This window comes from Heptranchias perlo, chromosome 20 (genome assembly GCF_035084215.1).
Source record: "Heptranchias perlo isolate sHepPer1 chromosome 20, sHepPer1.hap1, whole genome shotgun sequence".
Classification (NCBI taxonomy): Eukaryota; Metazoa; Chordata; class Chondrichthyes; order Hexanchiformes; family Hexanchidae; genus Heptranchias; species Heptranchias perlo.
In genome coordinates this window covers 10,749,017-10,761,492 of record NC_090344.1, presented here as the reverse complement: position 1 = coordinate 10,761,492, position 12,476 = coordinate 10,749,017, and the positions used below count along the sequence as shown (strand labels likewise).

The following is a 12,476-nucleotide window of genomic DNA, read 5'->3' as shown; positions in this document are numbered from 1 at the left end:
AAGATGATGAAGAGATTGATGCTGAATGTGAATTTCCCCAAGGTCAGTCGGTCTAATTGATATTGGATAACGGGATAGAGAACGACATATCGAAGTTTGCCGATGGACCCAAAATGGGAAGCGATGTAAGCAGTGTAGATGAAAGCATAACATTCCAGAGAGACATTAATATAATAAATGAATGGACAAAACCGTGGCAAATGGATTTCAATTTTGGCAAGTGTGAGATCATCCACTTTGGACATCACAAAGATAGATCAGAATACTTTACAAAAGGTGAAAAATTGGAAACTGTGGCGTTCCTTAGGAACTTAGGTTTTCCCTGTACATAGATCAATAACATGTCATGGACAGGTACAGGAAATAATCAAAAAGGATAATGGAATGGTGGCCTATATATTTAGAGGACGAGAATACAAGGGAATAGACATTATTCTACAGCTACAAAAAGCTCTGGTTGGACCACACCTGGAGTACTGTGTTCAGTTCTGGGCACCGCACCTGAGGAAGGATATTCTACCTTGGAGGGAGTGCAGTGTCGATTTACTGGAATGATGCCTGGGCCCGAAGCGTTAAATTACGAGGAGAGATTACACAAACTATGGTTGTATTCACTGCAATTTAGTAGATTAAAGGCTGATGTGATCGAAATTATCAAGATATTATTAGGAACTGATGGGGTAGTTACAAAGACACTATTTCCGCTCGTTGGGGTGTCGAGGACTTGGGGGCAGAGCCGACACATTAGAGTCAGGACTTTCAGGAGTGAAGTAAGGACACACTTCGACAAGCAAAGGGAGGTGGAAGTGTGGAAATCTCTTCCACAAACGGCAGTTGATGCGAGCTCAATTGTTAATTTCAAACCCGTGATTTATAGATTTTTGTTAACCAAAGGTATTTCGAGACATGGGAGGAAAGCGGGTGCAGGGAGTTCGGTCACAACTCATTGAGTTCCGGAACAGGCTGGAAGGATCAAAGACCAAACTCCTGTTCCGAAGTTCCTCCTTGGTGCAGAATGCAAAACGATCATGCATTGGCCGGAAATCGAACCCGGGTCTCCCGCGTGGCAGGCGAGAATTCTACCCCTGAACCACCAATGCTGGCTTGTGAAGAATTTGCATGTTTCTAAATGGAATCCTGTCTGAACGAACATGCCGTTTCCTGCTGCGATCGACGAGTGGTTCAAGCTGTTGTCTCAAAACCCCAATGGAGTTTTCATGCCTTGGTTTGAATTCGGCTCGCAGTGCTCCGGTTTAAAGATCTCTTCAATGCTCAAATACATAAATTGGAATTAATTGACCGCATTTACCTCTGTCCCAGCATGAGAGATACTTCAACGTGGCCGGTACTTTTAATTGGGCGTCCAATCTTCTCTTCCAAGATTTCAAGACCGAGAAGCAATATTTCCCAATCTGTAACTTAAATTCCGCTAGTTTTCAAAACCTTACATTCATACTCTTTATTTTCTTTGCATGCATCTCTCTATCTTTCCCTGTCTCTGTCTCTTGTCTCTCTGTGTGACCCCTGATGGACTTCTCAGGCTTCCTTGAACGGCGAAGGCTGACCGAACCTGCAACACCAGCAGAGGAGGGTAAAAAAATGGACTGAGACGGTAGGAAAATAAAGGTGCAACCCAGCTGCTGTAGCAAATGATTACACACTTATGTCTCTGCTCTCACAGTGAAACAAAGCACCAACTTGATTAAAGTATACTTATGGGAGAGTGTATGTTATCACGATGCCGAGACAGACGGCAATCATATCATCGAATCCGAGAAAGTTAGGCCACAGAAGGAAACCATTCTGCACATCGTGCTTGTGCCGGCCGAAAAAATCGATACCGAGCCTTATCTCACTATCCAGCGTTTGATACCTAATACTTTTAGTAACGGATCTTAACATGCATATTGAAGTTTTTATTTTTTCAATGCGATGAAGGTTTCTGCATCTCCCACCCTTTCGGGCAGTAATTTCCTGACTCCCACCCTCCACTGGGTGGGAAAAAAATCTTCCACTCCCCTCTAATCCTTCTACCAATTACCTTAGATCGATGTACCCTGATTATTGACCTCCCTGCTAAGGGAAATAGGTCCTTGCTATCCACTCAATCTCGGCCCGTCATAATTTTATACACCTCAATAAAATCTGCCAACAGCCTCCTCATCTCCAAAGCAAACAACCTCATCCTATCCAATCTAATCTCATAGCTAAAATTATCATGTTCTGGCAACAGTGTCGTAAATCTCCTCTGTACCATCTTTAGTGCAATCACATCTTTCCTGTAATGTGGTGACCACAACTATATGTTGCTTTCTTGCTGAGGCTGAACCATTGTTTTATAAATTTCTACCATAACCTCCATGCTCTTACATTCTATGCGTCAGCTAATAAAGGAGAATATCCTGTATGCCTTTTTAACCACTTTAACTACGTGTCCTCTTACCTTCAGGAATCTGTGGACATGCACTCCAAGGTCCCTCTTTTCATCGACACCTCTCAGTATCCTCCAAAGCAATGTAGTTTCAGAGCAACTAATTCTGAAACGTCTTGCTTGATAATAAAAGTCGCACAGACGAAACCAATTTAGTAAAGGGAAACTAATATTGGCGACAGGAAATAGTTAGTGTACAGCTTGATATTAGTGCACACCGGAATGGAAAACGAGATTGGATGCACAGAAGAGGTCTGAAAGGATGGCCGATCGGCTTTGGAAGACAACGAAACTTGTCACTGGCTGCACAAAGCAAGTAACAGCGCCTGGTTGATCCAAATGCATGATTCTCGCTTTGGAGCTTTAGTTAATTAAAGTCCGAGAAGTTCCGCGTTCAAATCCCGGATGAGCCTTGCTATTCCACAACTTTGAGTGAAAAGACACCAATTGGCTTCTGACATCTTCTCAGTATTGCTGTTGGTCGGATTGAATTACATGCAGAGCATGTTTGAGCTCCAGAAGACAGAGTGCTGAGTTTCCCAAGGCGCAACACATGTAAAGTAAATAAAATGTCTCTGGATGATGAAGAGATTGATGCTGAATGTGAATTCCCCCAGTTCAGGCGTTCTCATTAATATTAGATGACGGGTTCGAGAACGACATATCGATGTTTGTGGATGGCTCCAAAATGAGCAGCGTTGTGAGCAGTGCAGATGAAAGCATAACATTCCAGAGAGACATTAATATAATAAATGAATGGCCAAAACCGTGGCAAATGGATTTCAATTTTGGCAAGTGTGAGGTCATCCACTTTGGACTTCACAATGATAGATCAGAATACTTTACAAAAGGTGAATAATTCGAAACTGTGAAGTTCCACAGGAACTTAGGTGTCCATGTACATAGATCAATAACATGTCATGGGCAGGTACAGGAAATAATCAAAAAGGCTAATGGAATGGTGGCCTGTATATTTAGAGGATGAGAATACAAGGGAATAGACATTATGCTATATCTGCACAAAGCTCTGGTTGGACCACACCTGGAGTGCTGTGTTCAGTTCTGGGCACCGCACCTTCGGAAGGATATACCGTCCTTGGAGGGAGTGCAGTGTAGATTTACTGGAATGATACCTGGACTCTAAGCGTTAAATTACGAGGAGAGATTCCACAAACTATGGTTGTATTCTTGCAATTTAGTAGATTAAAGGCTGATATGATCGAAATTATCAAGATATTAAGAGGAACTGATGGGGTAGTTACAAAGAAACTATTTCCGCTCGTTGGGGTGTCTCGGACTTGGGGGCATCGCCGACACATTAGAGTCAGGGCTTTCGGGAGTGAAGTTAGGACACACTTCCACAAGCAAAGGGAGGTAGAAATGTGGAAGTCTCTTCCACAAACGGCAGTTGATGTAAGCTCAATTGTTAATTTCAAACCCGTGATTTATAGATTTTTGTTAACCAAACATATTGAGAACTATGGGACGAAGGCGGGTACAGTGACTTCGGTCACAACTCAGCCATGATCTCATTGAGTTGCGGAACAGGCTGGAAGGACCAAAAACCACAACCCTGTTCCGAAGTTCCACCTTGGTGCAGAATGCAAAGTAATCGTGCATTGGCCGGGAATCGAACCCGGGTCTCCCGCGTGGCAGGCGAGAATTCTAGCCCTGAACCACCAATGCGAACTTATACAGAAATTGCATGTTTCTGAATGGAATCCTGTTTGAACGAACATGCCGTTTACAGCTGGGATGGCCGAGAGGTTGAAGCGGTGGTCTCAAAACCCCTATGTGGTTTTCCTGCCTAGGTTTGAATTCTGCTCGAAGCGCTCCTCTTCAAAGATCTCTTCAATGCTCAAATATATTAAATGGAATTAATTGACCACATTTACCTCTGTCCCAGATGCTTCAACGTGGCCGGTGCTTTTAATCGGGCGTCCAATCTTCTCTTCTAAGATTTCAAGACCCGAGAAGGAATCTCTCCCAATTTGTAACTTAAATTCTTCTAGTTTGCAAAACCTGACATTCATACTCTTTATTTGATTTGCATGCATATCTCTATCTTTCCCTGTCTCTGTCTCATGTATCTCTGTGTGTCCCTTGATGGACTTCTCAGGCTTCCTTGAACGGCGAAGGCTGATCTAACCTGCAACACCAGCAGAGAAGGCTGGAGAAGAGGACTGAGACGGTAGGAAAAGTAAAGGTGCAACCGAGTTGCAGCAGCCAATGTCTACACACTTATGTCTCTTCGCTCTCACAGCGAAACAAAGCACCAATTTGATTAAAGTATACTTATGGTAGAGTGTATATTATCGCGATGCCGAGACAGACGGCAATCATATCATCGAATCATAGAAAGTTAGGCCACTGAAGGAAGCCATTCTGCACATCTTGCCTGTGCTTACCGAAAAATCGGTACCGAGCCTCATCTCACTTTCCAGCGTTTGGTCACTAATCTTGTAGGTTACGGATCTTCACGTGCATGTTGAAGTTTTTATTTTTCAATGCGATGAGGGTTTCCTCCTCTCCCACCCATTCAGGCAGTGAATTCCCGACACCCACCGCCCTCTGGCTGGGAATTAAATCTTCCGCTCCACTCTAATCCTTCGACCAATTATCTTAGATCTATGTACCCTGATTATTGACCTCCCTGCTAAGGGAAATAGGTTCTTGCTATCCACTCTATCTAGGCCCGTCATAATTTTATACACCTTAATTAAATCTCCCAAAAGCCTCATCAGTTCCAAAGCAAACAACCCCAGCCTATCCAATCTATCCTCATCGTTAAAATTCTCCAGTTCTGGCAACGTTGTCGTAAATGTCCTCTGTACCCTCTCTAGTACAATCACACCTATCCTGTAATGTGTGACCACAACTGTACGCAGTATTCTGGCTGTGGCCTAACTATTGTTTCATACATTTCTTCCATAACCTCCCTGCTCTTTTATTCTATGCCTCGCAAATAAAGGAGAGTATCCTTTGTGACTTCACAACCACATTATCTACCTGTTCTACTACCTTCTGGGATCTGTGGACATGCACTCCAACGTTCCGCTGTTCATCTGGATCTCTCAGTCTCCTCCAAAGCAATGTGGTTTCAGAGCAACTAATTCTGAAACGTCTTACTTCAAAATTCAAGTCGTACAGTCGAAACCAATTTGGTAAAGGGAGACTAATATTGGTCACTGGAAGTCGTTAATGTACAACTTGATATTGCTGTGCACCAGAATAGAAAACGAGATTGGATGGACAGAAGAGGTCTGAAAGGATGGCCGATCGGCAGTGGGAGGCAGCGCACATTTTAACTGGTGTACGATTTCAATGTCAGCGGTTCGTGGGTCTCGGGGTATGATTCTCGCTTCGAGCTTTTGCGTTAAATGGTATACGTGAGATCTCAGTTTCAAATTCCGCACGATCTTTCCTATCTCAGTGCTTTTAGTGAAAAGTCAGCAATTAGCTTCCGACATCATTTCGGTGTTGCTGTTGGGGGAATTGATTTTTTTCCAGAGAATATTTGAGCTCCAGAGGACAGGGTGCGGAAGTTTCCAAGGCGCAACACACGTGAAGGAGCGGGTGAGTGGGACGAACTGGATCGCTCTTACAATGAGCCGGCACGGGCTCAATGGACCGAATAGCCTCCTTCTGTGTTGTTACCATTTTATGACTGTATGATTCTATGTATTCTCTTTATTTTCTTTGCATGCATTTCTTTATCTCTCCCTGTCTCTGTCTCTTGTATTGTCCCCTGATGGACTTCTCAGGCTTCCTGAAACGGCGATGCCTGATCGAATCTGCAACACCAGCAGAGAAGGTCAATAAGAAATAGGAGCAGGAGTCGGCCAATCGGCCCCTCGAGCCTGCTCCGCCATTCAATATGATCATGGCTGATCTGATCCTAACCTCAAATCTAAATTCATGTCCAATTTCCTGCCCGCTCCCCGTAACCCCTAATTCCCTTTACTTCTAGTAAACTGTCGATTTCCGTTTTAAATTTATTTAATGATGTAGCTTCCACAGCTTCCTGGGGCAGCAAATTCCACAGACCTACTACCCTCTGAGTGAAGAAGTTTCTCCTCATATCAGTTTTGAAAAAGCAGCCCCTTATTCAAAGATTATGCCCCCTAGTTCTAGTTTCACCGATCCTTGGGAACATCCTTACCGCATCCACCCGATCAAGCCCCTTCACAATCTTATATGTTTCAATAAGATCGCCTCTCATTCTTCTGAACTCCAATGAGTAGAGTCCCAATCTACTCAACCTCTCCTCATATGTCCACCCCCTCATCCCCGGGATTAACCGAGTGAACCTTCTTTGTACCGCCTCGAGAGCAAGTATGTATTTTCTTAAGTATGGAGACCAAAACGGTATGCAGTATTCGAGGTGCGGTCTCATCAATACCTTATATAACTGCAGCAATACCTCCCTGTTTTTATATTCTATCCCCAGAGCAATAAAAGCCAACATTCCGTTGGCCTTCTTGATCACCTGCTGCACCTGCATACTAACTTTTTGATTTTCTTGCACGAGGACCCCCAGATCCCTTTGTACTGCAGTACTTTCCAGTTTCTCGCCTTTAAGATAATAACTTGCTCTCTGATTTTTCCTGCCAAAGTGCATAACCTCACATTTTCCAATATTGTATTGCATCTGCCAAATCTCCGCCCGCTCACCCAGCCTGTCTATATCCCCCTGTCGGTTTTTTATGTCTTCCTCCCTCTCCACTTTCCCTCCCATCTTTGTATCATCTGCAAACTTTGATATGTTGCACTTGGTCCCCTCCTCCAAATCGTTAATATAGATTGTAAAGAGTTGGGGACCCAGCACCGACCCCTGCGGAACACTACTGGCTCCTGGTTGCCAGTCCGAGAATGAACTGTTTATCCCAACTCTCTGCTTCCTTTTGGATAACCAATCCTCCACCCATGCCAGAATATTACCCCCAATCCAGTGATTCTTTATCTTAAGCAATAATCTTTTATGTGGCACCTTGTAGAATGCCTTCTGGAAGTCCAAATACACTACGTCCACTGGTTCCCCTTTATCCACCCTGCACGTTATGTCCTCAAAGAACTCAAGCAAATTTGTCAGACATGACTTCCCCGTCGTAAAGCCATGCTGACTTTGTCCTATTAAATTATGTTTATCCAAATGTTCCGCTACTGTCTCCTTAATAATAGATTCCAAAATTTTACCCACCACAGATGTTAGGCTAACTGGTCTATAATTTCCAGCCTTCTGCCGACTACCCTTTTTAAATAAGGGTGTTGCATTTGCAGTTTTCCAATCTGCCGGGACCTTTGCCGAGTCCAGAGAATTTTGGAAAATTATTACCAAAGCATCCACAATCCCAACTGTCACTTCCCTCAAGACCCTCGGATGTAAGCCTTCATGTCCAGGGGATTTATCCGCCTTCAGTCCCATTATTTTACTGAGTACCAATTCCTTCGTGATTTTAATCGTATTTAGCTCCTCCCCCCCTCGAGCCCCCTGTTTGTCCAGTGTTGGGATATTCTTAGTGTCCTCTACCGTAAAGATTGAAACAAAATATTTGTTCAGCATTTTTGCCGTTTCCATGTTTCCGACCATTAATTTCCCGTTCTCATCCTCGAAAGGGACCGACGTTTACCTTTGCCACCCTTTTTTCTTTTTATATAACTATAGAAACTCTTGCTATCTGCTTTTATATTTTTTGCTAATTTATTTTCATAATCTATCTTCCCTTTCATAATCAATCCTTTAGTTACTTTTTGCTGTCTTTTGAAGTCTTCCCAATCTTCTATCCTCCCACTAAGTTTGGCTCCCTTATATGTCCTTGTTTTTAGTCGGATACTGTCCTTAATTTCTTTACTTAGCCACGGATGGCTGTCATTTCTTTGACACCCTTTTTTCCTCAGTGGAATATTTTTTTTTTGAAAGTTGTAAAATAACTCCTAGAATGAACACCATTGCTCATGTACCATCTGACCCTTTAATCTATTTTCCCAGTCCACTTTAATCAATTCCGCTCTCATACCATCATAGTCTCCTTTATTCAAGCTCAGTACGCTTGTTTGAGAACCAATCTTCTCACCCTCTAATTCGATATGGAATGTCACCATGTTATGGTCACGCATTCCAAGGCGATCCTTAACTAGGACATTAATAATTAATCCTGGCTTATCACACAGGACCAGGTCCAAGGTTGCTTGGCCCCTTGTTGGATCAGTTACATACTGCTCAAGAAATCCATCCCTAATACACTCAATAAACTCTTCCTCAAGGCTGCCCTGCCCAATTTGATTTGTCCAGTTAATAAAGAAAGATTGAGACAGTGGGAAAATAAAAAGTGCAACCCCGCTGCTGCAGCCAATGTCTTCACATTAATGTTTTCTTCGTTCACTAGATGTGGGCGTCGCTGGCGAGGCCGGCATTTATTGCCCATCCCTAATTGCCCTTGAGAATGTGGTGGTGAGCCGACTTCTTGAACCGCTGCAGTCCGTGCGGTGAAGGTTCTCCCAAAGTGCTGTTAGGAATGGAATTCCAGGATTTTGACCAAGCGACGATAAAGGAACGGCGATATATTTCCAAGTCGGGATGGTGTGTGACTTGGAGGGGAACGTGCAGGTGGTTTTGTTCCCATGTGCCTGCTGCTCTTGTCCTTCTAGGTGGTAGAGGTCGTCGGTTTAGGAGGTGCTGTCGAAGAAGCCTTGGCGAGTTGCTGCAGTGTATCCCGTGGATGGTACACACTGCAGCCACTGTGCGCAGGTGGTGAAGGGAGTGAATGTTTAGGGTGGTGGCTAGGGTGCCATTCAAGGGGGCTGCTTTGTCCTGGATGGTGTCGAGCTTCTTGAGTGTTGTTGGAGCTGCACTCATCCAGGCAAGGGGAGAGTATTCCATTATACTCCAGACCTTAGCCTTGTAGACGGCGGAAAGGCTTTGGGGAGTCAGGAGGTGAGTCACTCTCCGCAGAATACCCAGCATCTCGTCGCCACAGCATTAACATGGCTGGTCCAGTAAATTTTCTGGTCAATAGTGACCGCCAGGATGTTAATGGTGGGGGATTCGGCGATGGCAATGCCGTTGAACGTCAAGGGGAGGTGGCTGGACTCTCTCTTGTTGGAGATGGTCATTGCCAGGCACTTGTCTGGCGCGAATGTTACTTGCCACTTGTCATCCCAAGCCTGGATGTTGTCCAGGTCTTGCTGCATGCGGGCTCGGACTGCTTCGTTATTTGAGGGGTTGCGAATGGAACTGAACACTGTGCAATCATCAGCGAACATCCCCATTTCTGACCTTATGATGGCGGGAAGGTCATTGATGAAGCAGCTGAAGATGGTTGGGCCGAGGACACTGCCATGAGGAACTCCTGCAGCAATGACCTGGGGCTGAGATGATTGGCCTCCAACAACCACTACCATCTTCCTTTGTGTTAGCCACTGGAGAGTTTTCCCCTGATTCCCATTGACTTCAATTTTACTAGGGCTTCTTCGTGTCACACTCGGTCAAATGCTGCCTTGATGTCAAGGGCAGTCACTCTCACCTCACCTCTGGAATTCAGCTCTTTTGTCCATGTTTGGACCAAGACTGTAATGAGGTCTGGGTCCGAGTGGTCCTGGCGGAATCAAACTGAGCATCGTTGAACAGGTTATTGGTGAGTAAGTGCCGATTGATAGCACTGTCAAAGACACCTTCCATCACTTTGCTGATGATTGAGAGTCGACTGATGGGGCAGTAATTGGCCAGATTGGATTTGTCCTGCTTTTTGTTGACAGGACATACCTGGGCAATTTTCCACATTGTCGGGTAGGTGCCAGTGTTGTCGCTGTACTGAAACAGCTTGGCTCGAGGCGCAGCTAGTTCTGGAGCACAAGACCTCAGTACTACCGCCGGAATGTTGTCGGGGCCCATAGCCTTTGATGTATCCAGTGCATTTAGCCGTTTCTTGATATCACGTGGAGTGAATCGAATTGGTTGATGACTGGCTGCGATGAATATTGGGAGGAGGCCGTGATGGATTCATCCACTTGGCACTTCTGGCTGCAAACGCTTACAGCCTTGTCTTTTGCACTCACGTGCTGGACTCGTCCATCACTTAAGGATGGGGATGTCTACAGAGTTCACAGAGCCTCCTCCTCCCGTTAGTTGTTTAATTTTCCACCACCATTCACGATTGGCTGTGGCAGGACTGCAGAGCTTTGATCTGATCCGTTGGTTGTGGATTCGCTTTGCTCTAATCTACAGCATGTTTAGCCCTGAGTTGTAGCTTCACCAGGTTGTCACCTCATTATTAGGTACGCCTGGTGCTGCTTCTGGCATGCTCTTCCACACTCCTCATTGCACCCGGATTGATTCCCTGGCTTGTTGGCAGAGTGAGGAATATGCCGGGCGAAGAAGTTACAGATTGTGCTGGAATACAATTATGCTGCTGCAGGATGGCCACACAGCACCTCATGGAATGCCCAGTTTTGAGCTGCTGGATCTGTTCTGAATCTATCCCATTTAGCACGGTGGTAGTGCCACACAACACGTTGGATGGTATCCTCAGTGCGAAGACAGGACTTCGTCTCCACGAGGACTGTGCAGTGGTCACTCCTACCAATACTGTCATGGACAGATGCATTTGCGAAACGTCGATTGGTGAGGACGAGGTCAAGTTGGTTTTTCCCTCGTGTTGATTCATTCACCATCTACAGTCGGCCCAATCTTGCAGCAATGCCCTTCAGGCCTCGGCGAGTAGTGGTGCTACCGAGCCACCTTTGGTGATGAGCATTGAAGTCTTCCAGCTACCCTCAGTGCTTCCTCCAAGTGGTGTTCAACATGGAGGAGGACTGATATCAGCTGCTGAGGGCTTGTCAGTAGGTGGTTTCACTTGCCCATGTTTGACCTGATGCCATGAGGTCCACAGTCAATGTTGAGCACTCCCATCCTGACTGCATATCACTGTACCGCCACTGTCTGGTCCGTCTGTCCTGCCAGTGGGACAGGACATACCCAGAGATGGTGATGGAAGAGTCTGCGGATTTTGGCTGAAAGGTATGATTCTGTGAGTATGGCTATGTCAGGCTGTTGCTTGACAAGTCTGTGGGACAGCTCTCCCAATTTTGGCACAAGTCCCCAGATGTTCGTGAGGAGGACTTTGCAGACTCGACTGGGCTTGGTTTGAGCCTTTGTCGTGTGCGGTGCCTGGTGGCCCGTCCGGTTTTATTAAGACTTTTTTGTTAATCGAGATTTTACAACTGAGTGGTTTGCCGGGCCATTTTAGAGGGCAATTAGGAATGAACCACATTGGTCGCTGTGGGTCTGGAGTCACATAGAGGCCAGACTGGGTAAGGAAGGCAGGATTCCTTCCCTGAAGGGCATGAGTAAACCAGATGGGTTTTTACAACAATCCGGTTGTTTCATGGCCACCATTACTGATACTGGTATTTTAATTCCAACTTTTATTTTTCATGAATTGAATTTCTCCAGCTGTCATGGCGGGATTATGAACTCGTGACCCCGGATTCTGAGTCCAGGTCTCTGGCTTATTAGCCACTTAACATAACCACTATGCTCCTGTATCTCTTCGCGCTCCACTAAGTCACTCTCTTTTCATTCCTCTTATTTCGTGCTTTTTCTTTCTGCCTCCAGCACCTTTGTCTATATCCTGTTTTTGTTCTCTCATGTGTCTCTGCTGGATGATCCAAAATTCAGACCTGTCGCTTATGTGTTAATTTCTAAAATGTGTCCTCAAAATAACTGTAACCCCGTAATTTTATTCTTAAGCAATGAGAATACAGATATTAAGACCGAATGATAGATTGGGTTCATTCCCATTACCCGAAGGTGACGGGACCCGAGGAGATGAAATCCCATCTGGGCTTATATTTTCTGAAAACGGAGACGGAAAAATAGCAAAGATCATCCTGTCGAAATACAATAAATGGACTGAAGATTCTACAGTCTGGAAACCTGGGCGTTCCAGAAACCCGTCTGGCCGTTCAAAGAAGCTGGATAAGTCCATCAGGGGGAATGGCAGAGAGGGAAGAAACGCAGACAGAGATATCGAGATGCATGCAAAGA

General features: G+C 45.1%; 2 non-coding genes across 2 annotated transcripts; both read right to left on the bottom strand.

Annotated features, from left to right (window-relative positions):
• Positions 1–1,029: 1,029 nt before the first annotated feature.
• Positions 1,030–1,100, bottom strand: trnag-gcc (transfer RNA glycine (anticodon GCC)). The gene has a single exon. It is a non-coding gene; the product is annotated as a tRNA-Gly (tRNA).
• Positions 1,101–4,046: 2,946 nt separating this feature from the next.
• Positions 4,047–4,117, bottom strand: trnag-gcc (transfer RNA glycine (anticodon GCC)). The gene has a single exon. It is a non-coding gene; the product is annotated as a tRNA-Gly (tRNA).
• Positions 4,118–12,476: the final 8,359 nt, after the last annotated feature.